The sequence below is a fragment of the Lutra lutra genome, chromosome 7 (assembly GCF_902655055.1).
Source record: "Lutra lutra chromosome 7, mLutLut1.2, whole genome shotgun sequence".
Lineage (NCBI taxonomy): Eukaryota > Metazoa > Chordata > Mammalia > Carnivora > Mustelidae > Lutra > Lutra lutra.
The window spans coordinates 109,533,671-109,541,097 of NC_062284.1; the positions used below are offsets into that span (position 1 = coordinate 109,533,671).

The window sequence follows — 7,427 nt, forward strand, 5'->3', positions numbered from 1 at the left end:
GATTTGCTGTAAATTTCTGATTATCATATATACCTATTTCTGATTATTATGGATAGAGTGTGCTTCCCTGCATACCCTATGTAGAAACAAACCATACATTTAGAAGGCTCTCTGTTAAGCACTAGGTGATATAAATTTGTATAAGATTTGGAAACTTCCAACTATGATTTAAGAGTAGATGAAACATAATAAAACTAGCTTTGTGACATAAGAGCTATTTGACTAATTCAGAATTCTGTAAAAAGAAAAAATTATAATAAGTACTTTTGTCCTGTATTTTTTTTTTTTTTTTTTTTTTTTTTTTTTTTTTTTTTTTTTTTTTTTTTTTTTTTTTTAAGATTTTATTTATTTATTTATTTTGTCATAGAGAGAGAAGCGAGAGTGAGCACAGGCAGACAGAGTGGCAGGCAGAGGCAGAGGGAGAAGCAGGCTCCCTGCCAAGCAAGGAGCCCGATGTGGGACTCGATCCCAGGACGCCGGGATCATGACCTGAGCCGAAGGCAGCTGCTTAACCAACTGAGCCACCCAGGCGTCCCCTTTTGTCCTGTATTTTGATATAGCTATACAATAACAGAATAAAGAAAGTTGAAACTAAAGTCATTGAAGAGAATTTTTAAAAAAATGGCACAAAAGCAAATAAATAACCTAGAGAATTAAGAAAGTCAAATTTAAAATGGAGACAGACTTCTCTCAACTGCTGCTAAAGTACTTACTTGGTCCTTCTAAGGAAGCTAAGGCCACGGTGGGTTGAGGCCCTTACTTCTTCCTATACCATCATCCAATGCCAGCAGTACCAGCCTGGCACCTGCCTGTACAATGGCCTCCATCTTAGAGCTTACCTGCATTTACTTGACCTTCATCCTGCATGATGATGAGGTGATTCAGATCAAGGGAAATAAGCTAAATGCCCTCATTAAATCACCTGGTGTAAATATTGACCCTTTCTGTTTGAGCTTGTCTGAGAAGTCGCTAGCCAATATCAACATCAGGATCCTCATATGGAATGTTGGGGCTAGTGGGTCTGCCCTGGTACTGGTGGTGCCCCAGCAGGAGGTCCTGTTCCCTCCATCACTGTTGCCCCAGCTAAGAAGGAAGTGGAAGCAAAGAAAGAAGAATCTGAGAAATCTGATGATGACATGGGCTTTGGTATTTTTACCACACTTCTTCTGTGACCTGTTCAGTAAAAAGCTGAACTCTTGGGGAGAGGGGAGTAGGAGTGGTAGAGACAGAATTCACAAGTGACATAAAAAGAAAATAGGTTCTTCGTATAAGAAGAAAATTACCTGGCAATGAATGAGTAGAAAATATTAGAATAGCACCTAACATTGAAAATATGGGAGTTTAAATACTGTAATAGGGTCACAGGTAGGATTTTTTTTATCTTTTGAGCAAAAATAAATAATGTGAAACTTTCAGAAAGAACATCATTCATCCACATCCTTTTCATCAGACCCATGTTGGGAAGGGATTTGCAAATTCAGACTATGAGATGGAAAAGAGACAAAATCATAAACCAAAAACTTGTCACAACCCATGACATGACTGGTAATAGATAGTGGTAGCATAAGCTATACCAATATAAATAATAGTGAATGCTGTGTTACTGAAAGCATTCAAGCAGAACTTAAGTGACTATATGTCACTACATTTCAGGGTGTCACAGAGAGTAAAAAATTAGAATAAGTAAATGACTTTTAAGCTTTATTTTAAAACCGAGATATTGTTTTTCTATAATGGTAGTCTTCTTTGTTTATATTGTTTTTCCTGATTCTGTTTTCCTAGTTACAAAATTTCATTTATTTGTCTTTGTTTTAAATATCAATTGCAAAATCTATCACTGTGCCTGAATTTACTACTACATGTTGTTTACTGTAGTGCAAATTATGACTAAGGAAATACAGAGTGAAAAACATCCTCTCAAGAGATAACATCTCATGAAATATGCATCTTGTGTCAAAATTTCATGCCATTATAATTTTTTCCTTATTACAGAATTAAAATATATTCTTTGTAGAAATTTAGAATTCAAATGAAATATAAATCATACTGTGAGTGAAGGAAGGAAAGCATTTTTTTAAAACTCTTCTCCCTCCCTCCCCTTTCATTTTTTGAACAGAGGATTAATGTTATAAGCTATATGGTCTAGAATGCTTCTAGGGCATACTTTTTAGTGGCCAGAATCACTGTATTTTTAAAAGTTAAACACACCTTCTGTCATGTGAGGACATAGTGAGAAGACAGGCATTTTGTGAGCCAGGAATTAGGCCCTCACCAGATTCCAAATCTGCCAGCACCTTGATCTTGGACTTCCTAGCCTCAGGAACTGTGAGTGAATGACAAGATAGAAAAACTTGCCTCAGAAAAGAGAACAAGAGGAAGTACTGACTGCCAGGGACTAATCAGCATGGATATAAATAACATGTCAGAACTAGAGTTCAGAATAATGATTGTAAAGATACTAGCTGGGGTTGAAAAGAGCATAGAAGACACTAGAGAATCCCTTTCTGGAGAAATTAAAGAACTAAAATCTAATCAAGTCAAAATTAAAAAGGCTATTAATGAGATGCAATAAAAATTGGAGGCTTTGTCAGAGAGGACAAATGAGGCAGAAGAGAGAATTGATGATACGGAAGAAAAATGATGGAGAATAAAGTAGCTGAAAAAAGAGAAAAAGCTACTGGATCACGAGGGTAGAATTTGAGCAATAAGTGATACCATAAAGCAAAACAAATTTGAATAATTGGGATCACAGAAGAAAAAGAGAGAGAGGGATGGAGGGAGAAGGTATATTTGAGCAAATTATAGCTGAGAACTTCCCTAATCTAGGGAAGGAAACAGGCATTTAAGTCCAGGAGACATAGAGAATACACCTCAAAAATCAATAAAAATAGGTCAACACCTTGACATATAATAGTGAAGCTTGCAAATTTCTGAGACAAAAAGAAAATACTGAAAGCAGCTCAGGACAAGAGGCCCTTAACCTACAAGGGTAGAAATGTTAGATAGGCAGCAGACCTATCCACAGAGATTTGGCAGACCAAGAAGGACTGGAGTGATATATTCATGGTGCAAAATGAGAAAAATTTGCAGCCAAAAATATTTTATCCAGCAAGGGTGTCATTCAGAATGGAAGGAGAGATAAAGAGCTTACAGGACAAACAGAAACTTAACAAGTTTGTGATCACTAAACCAGCCCTATGAGAAGTATTAAAGGGGATCCTTTAAGTGAAGAAAGAACCCAAAAGTAACATAGACCAGAAAGAAACAGAGACAATATAAAGAAACATTGACTTTACAGGTAATGCAATGGCACTAAATTCATATCTTTAATTACTCTGAATGTAAATGAGCTAAATGTCCCAATCAAAAGGCACAGGTTATCAGTTTGGATAAAAAAGCAAGACCCCTTGATATGCTGTCTGCAAGAGACTCATTTTAGACCCAAACACATCTCCCAATTGATATTGAAGGGGTGGAAACCCATTTATGATGGTAATGGACATCAAAAGAAAGTTGGGATAGCAATTCTTATATCAGACAAATTAGATATTAAACCAAGGACTATAATAAGAGATGAGGAAGGAAGGATACTATATCATAAATAAAGGGTCTATCCAATAAGAAGATCTAACAATTGTAAAATGTTTATGCCCCTAACATGGAAGCAGCCAATTATACAAACCAATTGATAAGAAAATTAAGGAAACACAATGATAATAATACAACAATAGGAGGGGACTTTAACACCCCATTCACTGCAATGGACAGGTCATCTACATAGAAGATCAAGAAGGAAACAGGGGCTTTGAATAACACAGACCAGACAGACATCAAAACCAGACAAAGAGCCCACCAAAAAGAATTACAGACCAATATCCCTGATGAATATGGATGCAAAAATTCTCACCAATAATTAGCCAATAGGATCCAATAGTACATTAAAAGTTTTATTCAGAGTCAAGATGGCGGAGAAGTAGCAGGCTGAGACTACTTCGGGTAGCGGAGATCAGCTAAATAGCTTATCTAAAGATTGCAAACACCTACAAATCCAACGGGAGATTGAAGAGAAGAATAGCAATTCTAGAAACAGAAAATCAACCACTATCTGAAAGGTAGGACTGGCGGAGAAGTGAATCCAAAGCGACGGGAAGATAGACCGCGGGGGGAGGGGCCGGCTCCCAGCGAGCGGCAGAGCAACGGAGCAACGGAGCAAAATCAGGACTTTTAAAAGTGTGTTCCGCTGAGGGACATCGCTCCAGAGGCTTAACTGGGGTGAAGCCCAGGCGGGGTCAGCGCGGCCTCAGGTCCCGCAGGGTCGCAGAAAGATCGGGGGTGTCTGAGTGTCGCAGAGCTTACAGGTATTGGAGCGGGGAAGCCGACTACAGAGACAGAGCCGAGGAGTGACTCTCAGCTCGGGGTTGCCCTGAACCAGTCGCAGGCTCAGTCAGCTCGGAGCGCGGCCGGAGGCCAGGGTGACGGGAGTCATTGGGCGCTGTTCTCTGAGGGCGCACTGAGGAGTGGGGCCCCGGGCTCTCGGCTCCTCTGGGCCAGAGACCGGGAGGCCGCCATCTTCATTCCTATCCTCCGGACTCTACGGAAAGCGCTCAGGGAACAAAAGCTCCCGAAAGCAAACCCGAGTGGATTACTCAGCGCGGCCCCGGGTAAGGGGGGTGCAACTCCGCCTGGGGCAAAGACGCTTGAGAATCACTACAACAGGCCCCTCCCCAAGAAGATCAACGGGAAACCCAGCCAGGACCAAATTCACCTACCAAGGAGTACAGTTTCAATACCAAGGAGAGCGGCGGAATTCAAAGGAGAAGAAAGCAAAGCACGGAACTCATGGCTTTCTCCCCATGATTTTTTAGCCTTGCAGTTAATTTAATTTTTTTTTTCTTTTTCAATTTTTTTTTCTTTTTCACTTCTTCTGCTAAATTTTTTTTAACTTTTACCGTTTTCTTTTTTAACGTTTTTTAAATAGTTTATCTAATATATATATATTTTTTTTCCTCTTTTTATATTTTTTCTTTATCGGCTTTCTTTTTTTTAATAGTTTTTTTTTTTTTCTTTTTGAACCCCTTTTTATCCCCTTTCTCCCCCCTCACAATTTGGGATCTCTTCTGATTTGGCTAAAGCATATTTTCCTGGGGTTGTTGCCACCCTTTTAGTATTTTACTTGCTCCTTCATAAACTCTTATCTGGACAAAATGACAAGGCGGAAAAATTCACAACAAAAAAAGAACAAGAGGCAGTACCAAAGGCTAGGGACCTAATCAATACAGACATGGGTAATATGTCAGATATAGAGTTCAGAATCACGATTCTCAAGGTTCTAGCCGGGCTTGAAAAAGGCATGGAAGATATTAAAGCAACCCTCTCGGGAGATATAAAAGCCCTTTCTGGAGAAATAAAAGAACTAAAATCTAACCAAGTTGAAATCAAAAAAGCTATTAATGAGGTGCAATCAAAAATGGAGGCTCTCACTGCGAGGATAAATGAGGCAGAAGAAAGAATTAGCGATATAGAAGACCAAATGACAGAGAATAAAGAAGCTGAGCAAAAGAGGGACAAACAGCTACTAGACCACGAGGGGAGAATTCGAGAGATAATTGACACCATAAGACAAAACAACATTAGAATAATTGGGATTCCAGAAGAAGAGGAAACAGAGAGGGGAGCAGAAGGTATGTTGGAGAGAATTATTGGAGAGAATTTCCCCAATATGGCAAAGGGAACAAGCATCAAAATTCAAGAGGTTCAGAGAACCCCCCTCAAAATCAATAAGAATAGGTCCACACCCCGTCACCTAATAGTAAAATTTACAAGTCTTAGTGACAAAGAAAAGATCCTGAAAGCAGCCCGGGAAAAGAAGTCTGTAACGTACAATGGTAAAAATATTAGATTGGCAGCAGACTTATCCACAGAGACCTGGCAGGCCAGAAAGAGCTGGCATGATATATTCAGAGCACTAAACGAGAAAAACATGCAGCCAAGAATACTATATCCAGCTAGGCTATCATTGAAAATAGAAGGAGAGATTAAAAGCTTCCAGGACAAACAAAAACTGAAAGAATTTGCAAATACCCAACCAACTCTACAGGAAATATTGAAAGGGGTCCTCTAAACAAAGAGAGACCCTAAAAGTAGTAGATCAGAAAGAAACAGAGACAATATACAATAACAGTCACCTTACAGGCAATACAATGGCACTAAATTCATATCTCTCAATACTTACCCTGAATGTTAATGGGCTAAATGCCCCAATCAAAAGACACAGGGTATCAGAATGGATAAAAAAACAAAACCCATCTATATGTTGCCTACAAGAAACTCATCTTAAATCCTAAGACACCTCCAGGTTTAAAGTGAGGGGGTGGAAAAGAATTTACCATGGTAATGGACATCAGAAGAAAGCAGGAGTGGCAATCCTTATAGCAGATCAATTAGATTTTAAGCCAAAGACTATAATAAGAGATGAGGAAGGACACTATATCATACTCAAAGGAACTGTCCAACAAGAAGATCTAACAATTTTAAATATCTATGCCCCTAACGTGGGAGCAGCCAACTATATAAACCAATTAATAACAAAATCAAAGAAACACATCGACAAGAATACAATAATAGTAGGGGATTTTAACACTCCCCTCACTGAAATGGACAGATCATCCAAGCAAAAGATCAACAAGGAAATCAAGGCCTTAAATGACACACTGGACCAGATGGACATCACAGATATATTCAGAACATTTCATCCCAAAGCAACAGAATACACATTCTTCTCTAGTGCACATGGAACATTCTCCAGAATAGATCACATTCTTGGTCCTAAATCAAGTCTCAACCGGTATCAAAAGATTGGGATCATTCCCTGCATATTTTCAGACCACAATGCTCTGAAGCTAGAACTCAATCACAAGAGGAAATTTGGAAAGAACCCAAATACATGGAGACTAAACAGCATCCTTCTAAAGAATGAATGGGTCAACCAGGAAATTAAAGAAGAATTGAAAAAATTTATGGAAACAAATGATAATGAAAACACAACGGTTCAGAATCTGTGGGACACAACAAAGGCAGTCCTGAGAGGAAAATATATAGCGGTACAAGCCTTTCTCAAGAAACAAGAAAGGTCTCAGGTACACAACCTAACCCTACACCTAAAGGAGCTGGAGAAAGAACAAGAAAGAAACCCTAAACCCAGCAGGAGAAGAGAAATCATAAAGATCAGAGCAGAAATCAATGAAATAGAAACCAAAAAAACAATAGAACAAATCAACGAAACTAGGAGCTGGTTCTTTGAAAGAATTAATAAGATTGATAAACCCCTGGCCAGACTTATCAAAAAGAAAAGAGAAAGGACCCAAATAAATAAAATCATGAATGAAAGAGGAGAGATCACAACGAACACCAAAGAAATACAATTATAA

At 38.7% G+C, this 7,427-nt stretch overlaps 1 pseudogene; it reads left to right on the forward strand.

The window, feature by feature from the left end:
* Positions 1 to 816: 816 nt before the first annotated feature.
* Positions 817 to 1,172, forward strand: LOC125104528 (60S acidic ribosomal protein P1-like; annotated as a pseudogene).
* The last annotated feature ends 6,255 nt before the right edge of the window (positions 1,173 to 7,427 follow it).